This window comes from Thamnophis elegans, chromosome 3, assembly GCF_009769535.1.
Source record: "Thamnophis elegans isolate rThaEle1 chromosome 3, rThaEle1.pri, whole genome shotgun sequence".
In the NCBI taxonomy this organism is placed as follows: Eukaryota; Metazoa; Chordata; class Lepidosauria; order Squamata; family Colubridae; genus Thamnophis; species Thamnophis elegans.
The window spans coordinates 129,852,225-129,868,109 of NC_045543.1; the positions used below are offsets into that span (position 1 = coordinate 129,852,225).

General features: G+C 40.9%; 1 protein-coding gene across 3 annotated transcripts in view; it reads left to right on the forward strand.

The window, feature by feature from the left end:
- Nucleotides 1-220: 220 nt before the first annotated feature.
- Nucleotides 221-15,885, forward strand: part of PRLR (prolactin receptor) — a 100,073-nt gene continuing 84,408 nt past the window's right edge. For 2 of the 3 annotated variants that reach the window (XM_032214760.1, XM_032214759.1), the window contains exons 1-2: nt 221-357; nt 442-492. The gene's annotated coding sequence lies outside the window, so the exon portion shown is untranslated. Of the gene's footprint in view, nt 493-15,885 lie in introns of all 3 variants that reach the window. The other variant, XM_032214761.1, reaches the window with a different exon arrangement.

Below are 15,885 nucleotides of genomic sequence, written 5' to 3' on the forward strand. Positions count from 1 at the left end.
TAAACACATGCGCTTAAGAATGTAAACCCACAGCTTAAATATATATAGATATATTTTCATGGCTACATCTTTATGATCTGTACCTTTGTAACCTTGTAAAGCTGTCAGGCTCTGGACATTTTGCATACTGAAGATTTTTTTTTTTTTTTTTTTGCCTGCAGCAAGGAACATGGATTTTGCAATTCTGGCTCCACCTTCAGTGAAAAAAAAGCATACCAGTTCATAGAGTTGTTGTGATTCCCACAGAGCTGACTTGTGCTGTCGGTCTCAGGCTTATAACTCCCAAGCCCCTCCGAAGCATATGGATTTTCCTTCCTGCCTGGGGTCGTTTCCTTCCTGCCTGGAGCCTTCCTGTGGGTCAGTCACACTTTCCCTCTGGATTTACTCAAGGGATCTGAAATAATCTGATCAACACAGGTTTTATATTTTTTTGTCACCCAGGAAGCCTTCCAAGCTGACATGAACGCCGAGAGACTTTCTTACCAATCAAGAGTAAGTACCGTCTTTCTTACTTGAGACAAGAGATTGCATGTCTGTCTTAGCTCTCTTTACGACCATCAGGTCAGTGTCAAATCAGAAGACCAAGGAGATATGGGATTGTCACCTTCTGCTGAAGAGTTTAAAAGACCCCTAAGTCAATCATGTGTTGCACATATTTTTAACATGATCTTAGTTTAGATGGTGTCAAATGTATGGTGTTACATTTAGATGTAACACATGTGTTGTCATTCATCCCCTGATCACCTAGACTTTTTTTTAGATATACCTTAGCATTTAAGAATGCATTATGAACTAATTCCAAATATGTGGTTACTTTTCCTATAGAATTTGGGGGGGGGGGGGGGCGAGGGAGAGGTGCTTCTCAATTTTTATCTTATAATAATTTAGTTAAATTACTATAAGCTATCATATATTGCATTCTGGTTAATGGAAATTATTATTAGGCAGACCTACAATCTATACTTTTCATATTTAATCTTTATCATACTTGTAAATAGGTTTTAATGATAATATGTATGCAAGAATCTCTGCTGGGAAAGCACAAATTAAGAATCTATGGAATTTCTATGAGATGTTTCCAAGTCTCATTTCATTCTCTCAACATTTGTGATAATTTGCAAGTTTCTTATCTTACGTGTTACTGAACCGTGTTACTGAACCGAAGCAGAACATACATTCCTCATACCTCTTTCTGCCTTAAGGTGGCTTCCTATGTGTTTTTGCCCAAATTGGTATGTGCAGGTGTATAGGAGAAAAAACAGGTTTCATTCTGTTGTGTCCCTTTTGAATTTTCACTCTGCTATTTTTTCATTATCGCTTGTAATATCACAACTCCAAATTATCTCGTGAAGCATGTTATTATTATTACAATGAATGGTTAACCCTGTTCTATGGCATTCACTTAAAATCAGAATATGGTTCCTAAAATGTATGTTCTGAATTACAAGACTTCAGTGAATTATATTTAAGATTTTAAAAGATGTTGCCATTAAATATTCATGAAACATCTTCCTTCCTGCTATTTTTCTAGATGGAATGATTTTCTATTTGAAGTTATTAGCTGTTGTTAAAAATCTTCATATTTCATTGAACTCTTAATATGGTTTGAACTGCTACGAGGACCTCTGAGGTAGAGAAACTTGCAGAAATGGTGTAAAATAAATTAAATAGATGGGCTTGTAGCTTACTTCGTGTTACTTTAAAGTATGATGTCTCCCATACTAGTATGTGAGAAAGATTTTGGAAGACTGGGCCAAGGATGTTACCAAGGGAACAGTAAAATACAAGATAGACGGGGTGGGATTCAGCCAGTTCGGACTGGTTCAAGTGAACCTGTAGCTCCGACAATCAAGTTGGCCTGCCCGCCTATATACTTACTTACCTATATCCTCTCAGCTGATTATTACAGCAGAGAACCAGTTGTTAAACCGGCAGGATCCCACCACTGGAGATAATATAGCCCACAGTGGAATAGTGGGTGGAGCAAGAGGCTCAGAAGGGACCCTCCCTAGTTTGTCAGGTTGTAAAGGAAAAGAAAGGAGAATTGTACGGTACCTTCAAATTTCCACAATTAATGTTGTTCATACTCAGTAGACCAGACAGGAAACACAACTAGATAAATTAATTCTACTTTATTGTAAAGCTATACTGGCAGGTGTGAAAGTATAATTCTCCCACTCCCTCATTTACCACCTAAGAAGGTAGGGATAGTCTCTTCTGAGCCTGTTGCCCCACCCACTATACAGCTGCTGACTATGGCTGTCTCTTATCTGTCCGATCCCCATTACATTTGGCCAATAATAAAAAGCAGCCTATTTATATTGTAAAATGGTTTTTGCTCGTTAAATTAACATGGTATCACACCAGATTTTGTACTCTGATGATACATTGACTGTTGCAGTTGCAGTGCAATAGTTCCAAGATTTTTGCCACAATTTTTCTGTAGTGCCTTTAATTTTTCTTGCACTGTTTAATACTGGGTATATACGGTCTGGTTATGCCATCCCCGGAAGAAAAATGCCTTGGAACAGATTGTTACTGTACTAGTATAATACTAACTGTGCCTTACCTAGGAACAGTTCCCAAAAGTCTGTGTGCCATGCTGTGGGAGAAAACATTTGAGGAGAGGGGACACCTAACTATGGAAAAAATGTTCAATGCAGCTCTCTTTACCTGTTGCTTCTCCCTTTCCATTATTTCCTCCCTTACAATTTAGGAAGTTTGATCCTGGCAAACAGGTATTTAACATGTGTGACCCTTACCTTAATTGGTAAGGGAGAAGCAATTGCATTGCATAACATACTGGATGAAGTAAAAAGAGGCATTGTAATGGTATGTGGGAATCACTTTGGGAGACAGATGGGAGAGCTGCAGACTGGACAATTAGATGTAAAAGACCTCTCTGCTCACAGAAGGAAGACAGGTGTGTGGGAATCATTTCAGGTGGGACTCTCCCTAGTTCTCCAGAGAGTGAACTGAAAGGAGGGGGAAAGATACTTTCAGTCTTGCAAGTTTCTGTTAGTTTAACTTTACAATAAATATGGAACTACTATTTTGATTGTACTTTTTGCCCTGACTACTTTGCAGGGCTAATAGGCAATGGGGTTACTTCCAGGTATTTGGGGCTTTGTCAATTTCTTACAACTGAGTTGGAAGGGACCTTGGAGTCTTCTAGTCCAACCAATTTATTTATGTATTTTGTGATGTTTATGTAGTGTATATTGGAGGTGGTAACTCTTTGTATGCAACGGAATTTCATTTTAATGCATGACAATTAGTGTACATTTGAAGCGACAATAAACTTATTCTAACTCCCTGCTCAAGCAGGAAACCCTATACCATTTCAGACAAATGGTTGTCCAATCTCTTCTTAAAAGTGTTGGAGCAACCACAAGTTCTGGGGGCAAGTTGTTCCACTGATCAATTTGTTCTAGCTTCCAGGAAATTTCTCCTTAGTTCTAGATTCTCTCCTTGATTAATTTCCATCCATTGCTTCTTGCCTTCCTTCAGGTGCTTTGGCGAATAGGTTGTCTCTCTCCTCTCTGGGGCAGCCCATTAGATATTGGAAAATTGCTATCATGTTACCCCCTAGTCCTTCTTTTCATTAAACTAGACGTACCCAATTCCTGAAAGCATTCTTCATGTTTTAACCTCCACTCTCCTTATCATCTTTATCGCTCTTCCCTGCACTCTTTATAGATCTCAACATCTTTTTTCCATCGTGGCAACCAAAACTGAATACCGTATTCCAAGTGTGGCTTTACCAAGGCATTATAAAGTGGTATTAACACTTCATGTGATCTTGATTCTATCCCTCTGTTAATGCAGCCTAAGACTGCATTGGATTTTTTGGCAGCTGCAACATGCCATTGGCTCATATTTATTTTGTCCACTAGGATCTTAAGATCTTTCTCACACTTATTACTAAATTCATGTTGATTATTGTTCATGTGTATTAAAGTCCCTACTGGGCTATTGTTATCTGCCCTTGGCCTAATGCATGGAAAGACACATGGGGAAACTGATGCCATCCTATCGCACCAGAATCAACAGAGTCCACTTGTTTTGAGACTTGAGCCTTATGCGAGTGTAAGTGAATCTTTTCAGATGGCATAGAAACTGTGGATGTGAGTAGAGCAGTCTGCAGTCTCACTTTCAAAACCCCATTAATTACTGTTCGGCTGTTTTATTTAAGGAAAAGTAGAGGGGAGCATACTCGCGTTGCAACTTGCATTATTAATTGCATGCTTCAATGAACCAGTTTTCCACCAGTGATCTATCATCATGAATCAACTGATCAGCAGGGCGGTTCCGCGGTGGGGCTAAGGAAAGGGATCAGGCTGATGCCAGCTGGCCATGGGTGTGCACAGGGCCTGAAGCTGAGGCAAAAACACCAGTCTTATCATCTGATTGTCAGCATGGCAGGGAAAAGGGTGAAGCGGGCCCCAGGCTCTGGCCTGTGAGAGTAAGGCAGCTGCAGAAGATAGCTGATAATCTTCCAGCAGAGGTTTGAGAATCACCGGACTTGTCCATACACAGATTGTTTGCATCTGAAAAACGTATTTTTATTTTTCTAAAATAAATCTTACAGCTTCCCTATCAACTCCCCAAACTTAAAACTGACCACTTGCTCCACTCGGTCTCCATTGATAAGCAAGGGCTGGATGTCTGATCCATTCTTTCTATAGTCCACTATAAGCTCCTTGGTCTTATTGGTGTTAAGGACCAAGTTATTGTCTCCACGCCATGAAAGCAACTGGTCCACCTCATCTTGATAGGCAGACTCATTCCCCCCCGGAGATTAGTCCCACCAAGGTTGTACCATCTGGAAATTTAGTAATAGTATTACTAGCGTGAGTGGAATTGCAGTCATGCACATAAAGACTATAGAGTAAGGGACTCAACGCGCAACCCTGTGATGTACCAGTATTAAGAATAAGGGCTGAAGAGATTTGATTACCTAATCCGACCCTCTGAGAGCAGCCGGACAGGAAATCCACAATCCAAGGACAGATTGAATAAGAAAGCCTAAGATTCATAAGTTTAGACACTTGTCTATGTGGAATTATTGTGTTAAATGCCGAGCTAATATTTACAAAAAGCATCCTCACATAGCCCCTCCCCCCGCTGTTTCAAATTAGTCAGAGCAGTGTGAAGAGTGATGGCTATAGCATCCTCTATAGATCTATTTCTTCTGTATGCAAACTGGTGTTTATCAAATGTATGCGGAAGACCAGAAATGACATTCCAGCAGACCAATTTCTCAAAGCATTTCATGATGATAGGAGTGAGTGCTACTGGTCTGCAATCATTGAGGTTATCCTTCTTTGGCAGTGGAACAGTGGTGGAAGCCTTCAAGCAAGATGGAATAGTGGACTGGAATAAAAACCGATTGAAGATTCTGGTAAAGACTCCAGCCAACTGATCAGCACAGTCTTTAAGCACTCGGCCAGAGATACCGTCAGCCTTTCTAGGGTCCATAGCCCTCAGAATGCTCCTCACCTCCTCTTCCTCCACAATGGGTTGGGGGCTACAATGGGCTGGTGGCTGTATTTAAGCTGTCTCTGATGTCTCCACTTCAAAGCAAGCAAAGAAATGATTGAGCTCTTCTGCCAATGAAGCATCACCCTCAACAGGGATGACATTGGTTGGTTGATGGTTGGTAATTTGTTGAATCCCTTGCCCCACCTGCCTCATGTAATTACTATACAAATTATCCTCAATCTTCTCTTATATTCAGTCTTGGCCTTCCGAATACCTTTCTTCAGACTGGCTGTGACAACACTGTCTTTTGCCCCATCACCAGACCTAAAGGCCTTAGTTCTGTCACACAAGAGGCACTGAACTTCCTTGGTCATCCAGGGCTTCTGATTGGGATAGAACCTAATACATTTCTCCACTGTGATAGTATCTGTGCAATGTTTGATATCGCACAGAACAGTTGCAATGTGCTCCTCTAGGTCAGGGTAGTAAAGGAGGTTCCAATTTGTATTCTCAAAACAATCCTGAAGTTGTTGGGAAGTATCTTCTGGCCAAGATTTCTCTGTCTTTATTATAGGCAGAGCCCATCTCTTAAGAGGGATGCATGCTGGTGCTAAAACATAGGATCTGATTGCCCCAAATGTGGTAATTGTATAACCGTATAGCCATGTTTAATGTTGGTATATACTTTGTCCAATATATTTGCTCCTCTATACTTAACATGCTGGTAGAATTTGGGGAGCACTGCTTTTAAATCAGCCTGATTAAAGTCCCCCACTATAATATGGACAGCATCAGGATCCTTATTCTGTTGATTACTAACAGTGTTGTACAAGAATCCCAAATCTATGGTAATATTGGCATCAGACTGCAGTAATCAAAAGAAGGAAGGGAGGGAGTGGACTGGGAGAGAGTGGTAGAGGGGGAGGAGAAGTAGGGTAGAGGGGAAAGATGGAGGGAAGATAGTAAGTTGGAGGGGGGCGGAAGAAAGAGGTGTATGGAGAGTGGAAGAGGTATATTGGGTTTCTATTTGAGTTTGAGTTTTATTTTATTTATATTCCTGGGGGTATTGTTGACAAGAGGAATTGCTGTGATTATTGTTTAATGTTGTATGGCCCCGGTTATGCACAGTATATATGTGACTGTACGAAAATGAAAAATGGAAAATAAAAACATTTAATGTTAAAAAAAAACCACGCTGAACTCCCGTGGAAGATATGTGGGTCTACATTTAAGAGTCATATACTCCAGATCCACGGAGCAGTGGCTGTCTGCAGTCTTTATATTGATACTCCAGCTTTTGTTCACATAAAAGTTTGAACCTCTCCCTTTGCTTTTGCTGGATTCTCTACTCCTGTCCTACCGGTAAGTTATGTAGCCTTCCAGCTCAACAGCTGCCTAAATGTGCTTCCGAAACACTGAGTTAAGTAAGATAAACCCATGTGATTACATACTTCATTTTAGTGAAGTGGATTTGTATCTCCAGGTTCTCATTTACTGTTTATATGAAAAATGCTCATTACAAAACGTAAGGTTTCATAGCTGTGTTTTGAATTATGTGCTTACTGAATCTGATTAATGGAAAGACACTGGTTGACTCTAAGAGAAATGTTGGATTGCCTTTACCACACAAACAAACCTAAGCAGTGAATAATAGCTTACATCTGAACTTGTAATGAATGCCATCCCCTCCACATATTTAATGTTGGCTCTGTCTCCTCAAACTGATATCTAATTGTGCCATGGGCGTCCCATTTGTGGTTGAATACACCCACTGAAAATGAGTTCAGCTGAGAATTAGCAATTCTAGAATCTGCAATTAAGAGTGCAGAGTTGCTGAAAAACAAGGTGAACCAGAAGGTTGAATAGACTAATGACTGATAGTGATTTTCCATATTTGGGGGCTGAGAAGATGATATAGCAGATACTTTTCATTTAATATATGCTCGCCTGAGAACCTGTCTGGCGTCTGTTCTAGCAGATGTAAAGATAGAATAGGCTCTATGAAAACATTGTTTGAACGACCACAAAAATGCCAACATTGGTGTGAGTGACTCTTCCACTGGAAATCAACTTATTATTGCCCATGACAGAAGAGAGACATAAGAAACAAGATTGTAGTAGCAATAGCAATAGCACTTTGACTTATATACGGCTTCATAGTGCTTTTACAGCCCTCCCTAAGCAGTTTTTAAGCATATGGCCCCCATCAATCTGGTTCCTCATTTTACCCACCTCGGAAGGATGGAAGGCTAAGTCAACCTTGAGCTGGTGAGATTCAAACTGCCAAATTGTAGGCAGGCAGCAGAAGTCGCCTGCAGTACTGCATTCTAACCACTGCGCCACCTCAGTAGTACTAGTATTAAGGGTTCTTCCTTATAACCCTTAGCAGAATCTTATCTACAGCACCTCTTCTCAGTTGCCAAGCATTCTGTCTTCCCTGCTTCTCAATGATGAAGAGCGGGAGGTGCTACCAATAGCCTATAGTCAGTCCTGATTGGTCCATAGACTGAGAGAAAATGTTGCAGACATGCCTCTACTCCTCCTGCCCAGTTCCTCTCAGTCTACAGTTCAAATAGGCTGACATTTTGATAGCTAGTATAGCTATTTTCATTCGATTGAATTAGTACAGGTTAATTGGTTATTCAAAACGTAAATTTCACCTAAATTGATCTTTATTGCTGTGGGTGCAAGGGGGGCGTCTGGCTGGTCGCCACCTCGCGCATTGCCACATCGTTATTGGCTTGATCCGGCAATTTTCAAATTGAATGCTCCATTGCACGCATGGAGGTAAGAAAGTGCCTGGCGCATTAACTTGTGGAGGGCTCATGCGGCTGTAGCCCTGTGATTGGGAAAACCCATGGTTTCATTTTAAACGACAATCTTCTGATTAGACCCTTTCCTTCCCTTTCAGCGAGTCCGCAGCCACTCTTCAACCGCAAAAAGGTTCCTGGGACGCCAATTGTCATGGTGGTGCTAGACTTGTAGGGGACTCCCTGCAAGTCCTCCCTTCAGTAGCATTCCGCCGCCTCAGGACCGTTAGCTGCCCGCCATTTCTAAGGAACGGGCAGCCGTTACTTGAGCCAAGGGGCCATTTGAATTTTAGCAAACAGGGGTGGCCATTTTGTGGAACCACAAGGCTTAGCTTATCGCAGTTAGAACAGCGACAGTTTACAGATAGCTGGCCGCAGATCAACTAAGGGAAGGCAACCCATTGTGCCCTTTCGACACCGGGTTGGCAGTGGAACACACTTATTAAGGGGTCTTAGAGATGGCATCCAAGGAATTGTCTGGTCCTCAGGCCTCTCTAAACGGTTTACAGAGTCAGCATATTGCCCCCAACAACAATCCGGGTTCTCATTTTACCCACCTTGGAAGGATGGAAGGCTGAGTCAACCCTGAGCCGGTGAGATTTGAACAGCCAAACTGCAGAACTGCAGTCAGCTGAAGTAGCCTGCAGTGCTGCATTTAACCACTGCGCCACCTCTTCCACCATTCATGCAAATAGAGTGCTTGCCCACCATTTCTGCAGCCTGGTTGTAAACATCTCTTGGCCCACTAGTGGGTTGCAGGCCAGAGGTTGGAGACCCCTGTGTTAAGGTGTTCATTTGCCTTAATGGCACAAGAAGCACATCGGCTTCTTGTGTCCAGCTATTTGGGTTTTCCAGAATACAATCCCTTCTTTTTAATCAGAGCAACATACAGTATATGTTGATTGTTCACAAAAGGACAAACATGTACTTTCTTATTACCAGAGAAAGTTTCTGCTGGAAAAAGTCCAGCATATTGAATGAGCCAAATTGCTGTTTCTGCTTCACCTGTCGTCGTCATTGCTGATCACGCCATCAGATTGTATATTAACTGAAATGATTGCTCATCTAAGGAATGGCTGTTTTTTTTTTTAAATGATTGCTAATCTAGGATTCAAAACAAGAAGATAATCTTCCATATTGATATGGAAGATATTCCATATTGATATCAAGTTACATAAGATTTTGTAGCAGGCAATTTTGTGTACTGTGCCGCAGACGGCACAGTTTCAGATTGTCCAAGCCCAAAATTTCAAGTCTGGTGGCATAGGGAATTCTGTTGTGAGTAGAGAAGTGAAGTACTCTTCTTGTGAAGTACCTCCAGATCTATTCTAGTGTTGTGAAGTTTAGGTGGAGACCGGTCCTTCGCCCCATTTTAAAAAGCATCTTATAGACAGACAGATGATGACTTTCCAGACAAGTACGGGGTTAAAGATGAGGAAGCAGTAGATAATCCCAATTTCCAATCAAATGAAGTCTAATTTCAAGAATAATCCATGATCCATCAAATTATCCCTGCTATAAAAATATTTTGAACATTTGCTTAATTGAATGTTTTGTGAGTTTTTAAAATTTACAGCTGTTTTTTTGCTTTGTATCAGGAACACCTTTTATGCTATTAGTAAGGGGAGAAAGAAGTATTAGTTGTGTACTTCAGAAGTGAAATAATGCACAAGTAGGTTGAAAATATGGTAAAAACACACTGAAAATGTTATACAGAAATGCATTCCATCATGCTTAAGGACTGCAGATTTGCTTAGCAACTTGTGATATACTTAATAACTAGTGATTTACTTATGATTGTAAAATCACAGCAGTCATGTAATGACCTGCTTTAAGACTGTCGTCAGTGGTATATTAACCATTAAGCAGACTAAGCATATGCTTAGGGCACCAGGCCCAAAGGGGACACCACCAAGTTGAGAAAGAAAAAAACCCAATGAAAGATTTTTACAGTATGTACAAAGGAGAGGGGGGGGCACCAAGATTTGTCAGTGCTTAGAGCACCAGTGAGCCTTAATCCATTATTGACTGTCATGACTTACAATTATAATGGTAGGCTCCACCACAAACGTAAATTGAAGACTGCCTGTACAGTATTCCTCCAACTACAGATGATATCGCTATTGTCCCAAGGCATATGTTTCTTTCAGAATTTGATTTTCCGCTTCCCTCTTATTTGTATAATAGTGGACTTTCAATAGGTAAGATAAGGTATAATTTTTCAGATAAAGGAAGTTCTCTGCTATAATCAGTAAAAAAGACAGTCTTAACAGTTTAATGGCCCTGAGCACAGAGTGAATGTGTAGGCACAAACGGCTTAGAATATGCCAAAAATTACTTGATAGTATTTAATTGACTGCAATTGGCCATGTTGAAAATCAATGGTCATTACGAGGTAAAGCTCTAGATCAGTGGTTCTCAACCTTCCTAATGCCGCGACCCTTTAATACAGTTCCTCATGATGTGGTGACCCCCAACCATAAAATTATTTTTGTTGCTACTCTATAACTGTAATTTTGCTATTGTTATGAATTGTAATGTAAAATATCTGATATGCAGGATGTATTTTTATTGTTATAAATTGAAAATAATTAAAGCATAGTGATTAATCACAAAAACAATATGTAATTACATATTGTGAAATATTTATTTCTAATTACAAATAAATGAAATTTTGTCTGGGAAGTTTAAGAGCAGCCTCCCGGCTCTAAGTGGAAAGAGTGCCTTTCTTTTAAAAAGAAAAAAAGGAAAGAAAAAACAAAACAGCCACCAATTCTTCCTTTCTTTCTCTTTCTCTCTCTGTCTCTCTCTGTGTCTGTCTGTCTGTGTCTCTCTCTGTGTGTGGCTCTTTGTCTCTCCCCTCTGTTCCTCCCTCTCTGTGTCTCTCTGTAATTCTCTCTCTGTATTTCTCTGTCTCTCCCCTCCCTTCCTCTCTCTCTGTCTCTCTGTATGTCTCTCTGTCTCTCTCCTCCCTCCCCCATCTCTGTCTCTCTGTCTCTCTGTGCCTCTGTCTGTCTGTCTGTCTGTCTGTCTGTCTGTCTGTCTGTCTCTCACTCATTCACACACACAAACATACTGTGGTCACCTCACCTCCTGTTCTTCGGCTGCTGCACAAGCCCACGTGGTGTGCGCTGCCCTCTTCTGACAGTTACCAATGGAGGGGAGCTGCTTTTGCTGACTCCAGCATGGCGGTGGGACTCTTGTCATCGGTGTAGTGGCCCGCTTTCTTTGCTCAGGTGGGTGGACGAAGAAAGGAGGCTTGTGATAAAGCACCCCTGCACCAAGGGTGAAGGGGAGCATCTTCGCCCTCAACTATTGCATGCCTCCTTTCTCCACCTGCCCAAACTAGCAAAGAAGGTGGGCCACTAAACCAATGGCAAGAGTCCCACCGCCATGCTGGAGTCAGCAAAAGCAGCTCCAGCATTAAAGGGACCAAGGCTCCGCCCGCTGCCCAACGCGATCTCCTTTCATTCTTTGCCTCGTTTGGGCAGTGGGGGGGGCTCTCTCACACGCCACTAAACCGCCTGCTCGCCCGCATTCAAACCAGCCCACCCCTTCCTATCTTTCGGCATAGGGTCTCTGGAGGGGGAGGGAGGTTCTTTCCAAAGACTGGCTTCTTTCCTTCCCTCCTGTGGCTGGAAAACAGACATTTTTACAGTGGCGCAGAAACAGCACCGGGCAGTCAGTTCCGGCTCTCCCTTCCCCAAGTATGTTCCATTTCTGCTTGAGCCACTTTGTTGAATCCGGTGCGGCAGCGGGACTCTTGCCATCGCTGAAAGCTTCACTGGCAGCTGCTTCTTGCCGCTTCTTGCCGCTTCTTGCCTTCGGAGAGCTTTGGAAAGCCTCGGAGAGCAACTTCTGCAGAAGCCCGGGTGACTGAAAAGAATTTCCCGCCATTATGAAGTGTCCAAGGCTTTAATTGTACGGGTTGTGCATGCGCACCTATGTTTTCCATGGCGTGGAGCTGTGGCGACGCTCTGCACGTCCAGCAATGACTCCGGAGCCCATCCGCAGGGGATTTCGAGGAACATGAGGGGGAGTCTAAAGTTTAGAGTTCTGATAATCTTAGCGGCCCCTGTGAAAAGGTCGTTCGACTCCCAAAGGGATTGCAACTCATAGGTTGAGAACCACTGCTCTAGATTAAGGCTGCTGTGATTCATTCACATCTACATGCCCTTCGCGCTTCACATTTTGAATCTATTTTTAAAAGCTTTTGTTTGCATCACATTTTCTCTTTTGCATTAGTTGCATTAGTTCATATTAATACAGGTAGTCCTTGATTTACAACAGTTTATTTAGTGACCATTCCAAATTACATCATTGAAAAAAATGACTTGTGGCTATTTTTCACATTTATAACTTGCAGCATTCCCATGATCACCTGTTCAAAATTCAGATACTTGGCAATGGACTCATATTTATGACGGTTGCGGTATCCTGGTCATGTGGTTACCTTTTGCGATCTTCTGACAAGCAAAGTCAAAGGGGAAGTCAGATTCACTTAACAAACATGTTACTAATTAGTGTTGGCCCTAATTGTATCAACAACTGCAATGATTCACTTAACAGCTGTAGCAAAACAGGTCATACAATTGGGCAAAACTCATTTAATGAATGTTTCACTTAGCAACAGAAATTTTGGGCTCAATTGAGGTCGTAAATTGAGGGCTACCTATATCGATTTTTTTGTCCAGTTTAAGTATTAGAATTTCTGATCTTTGAGTAATACTTTGGATTTCAGCTGTTGACAAAAATTATCTGCATGAAAGATATCAGTTCAACAGTTCAATTCTCAATGGTTCAATGTTAACTCGGCTTTCCAACCTTCCGAGGTCGGTAAAATGAGGGCCCAGATTGTTGGGAGGAATATGTTGCTATTTTCTGTACTGTACCTAGTGGATGAGGGGGGAAATGCACACATTTATGCACACATCATTTTTACCCAGTTTTTCAAACCATGTTTTAAAGAAGCCAATAGGACCTAATTTACATATGCTATTAAATCATATTAGATGGGGTTTGTCCATCCTGCTATATTTATTTTTATTTATTTTCCACCTTTATTATTTTTATAAATAACTCAAGGTGATGAATATACTGAATACTATCCCTAACCCTCAAAACGATGCTATAGAGCACTGCACACCAGAACAACTAGACACCAGAACAGTTTTTTCCCGAATGCCATCATTCAGCTAAACGAATAATTCCCTCAATACTGTCAAACCATTCACTAAGATTGCATTACTATTACTATTAGTCTTCTCATCGTTCCTATCACCCATTTCCTCCCACTTATGACTGCAGGACTGTAACTTTATTACTTGTATTCTTATGATTTATATTGATTGTTTCCTAATATGATTTGATTGCTTATTTGGACCCTATGACTACCATTAAGTGTTGTACCTTATGATTCCTGATTCCTGTATCTTTTCTTTTATATACAGTGAGAGCATTTGCACCAAAAACAAATTCCTTGTGTGTCCAATCACACTCGGCCAATAAAGAATTCCATCCTATCCTATCCTATCCTATCTTATCCTATCCTATCCTACTATTTCTTTCTCTTATGTTTCCCACAACAACCCTACAAGGTGGGTTGGGCTGATGGGGAGTGATTCACCCAAAGTCACCAAGCCGGCTTTCATGTCTAAGGTGGGGCTAAAACTCCCAGTCGCCTTAACAACTAGACCCAACTGGCAATTAAACAAACTACATTAGGGATAAATAAGGATTAAGCTACATTTATTAATGAAGCTGTGTTTGCTTCTGCTTCTTGATCCAATGGAAATGAAAAAGAGCAGACATTCCTCCTAACCTCAAAAACAAAATTGTTAATCATAGCAGATTAATTGAATGCCATTATATGCCAAGAATGCCAAGAAAGGGGCTGAGTTATTAGGCATTAAATTCACAGGTTTTCTGGATACATATTTAAACTGAACAGTGGGGACAGAGAATTAATTGATACAGAACATTTCTGCCCCAGCAATCAAAAATTCATAGGGTTATCAGTGCATATAACACAGATGTTTGTATGGGGAAGATTATCACTCCCGCTATCAAGCAAAACCAAGCATTTAATAGTGCCATACCATGTGCATGAATCATACAAGTAGCAAGAAAATAGGGGCAGTCAGGTATAATACAGGTTATGTAGACAGTAAACACAGGGTCAATCAAAATGGACTCGAATGTTTCTACACCAATGCACACAGTATTAGGAATAAACAGGGCAAATTAGAAATTCAAGTAAAAGGGTGCAGATACGATATTGTTGCCATTACAGAAACTTGGTGGAATGAAACCGATAAATGGAACATACAGCTAGAAGGATTTAAATTATTTAAAAGAAATAGACCAAATAAAAGAGGAGGTGGAGTTGCACTATATATAAGAAATAATTACCTCTCTACAGAAATAGAGCACAACAATGATGAGAACTATCTTGAATGCATTTGGGTCGATATTAAAGGTTGGGGGGGGGGGGGAATGACATTGCCATAAGTCTATACTACAGGCCACCCAACTAAGCAGAGGAAGTAGATGAACTTTTCACTAGTCAGCTAACTAAGGTATGTAGGAAGCAAACCACAATTAATAGTGGGGTTTTTTAACTACCTAACATCAACTGGGAAACAAACTCTGCACCAAGTGGAAGATCCAACAGGTTCCTAACAAACCTAGCAGACAATTTTGTTTCCCAAAAAGTAGAGAAGGAAAACAAGGGGATCAGCCATATTGGACTTAATTCTCACTAACAGAGAGGAAATGTTAGAAGGTGTTGAAGTCACAGGAACCCTGGGGGCAAGTGACCATGCAATATTGGAATTCAACATTATGCAAACACAAGTAGTAGAACAAAGTGAAACTAGAGTCTTGGACTTTAAGAGAGCTAATTTCAATAAACTTAGAAGGAGCTTGGGAAAAATTCCATGGATGAGAATCCTCAAGGGCAAAACAACTCAAGAAGCTTGGGAAATTTTGAAAAATGAGACTACCAAAACCCAGTCTAGCACAATACCAATGAAGAAGAAAAATAACAGCTCCCAAAAGAAACCAGCATGGATGCATAAAGAACTCTCTGACAAATTGAAAGAAAAAAAAGATAAGTATAAAAAGTGGAGGGGAGGGGGGCATAACTAAGGCAGAATATCTATAATGCTATAATCTTTCTAGAAATGATGCAAGAGGATTCTTTGATCCAATTTCAGAGCTGATGAGATTTATCTATGGCCCCGTGCCATGTGCATCTCTCTGAAGCACCATTTTTGAAACAGTAAGAAACTAATGGGGTGACTAAATTATAGCAGTGCAATTCCCTACCAATATTAGGCAGCGGGGGAGGAAAAAACCTACTGTAATTACATTTCTGACAAAGGTTAACATACCTATTAACCAGCATAGACTCCCCACCATCATCTCCAAGCAAAATTGGAAACTAATTAAACTTTCCCTGAGCCAGAAAAAAAAATCACTTTAGTACTTCACTTCCAAAGCCTACAGCTGAGCAGAGTATAACTACAAAAAATGTTTTCCTTCTTGTTTTATGGCCAGGGTCACTATCTTTTCCTTTATTGATAAGAAA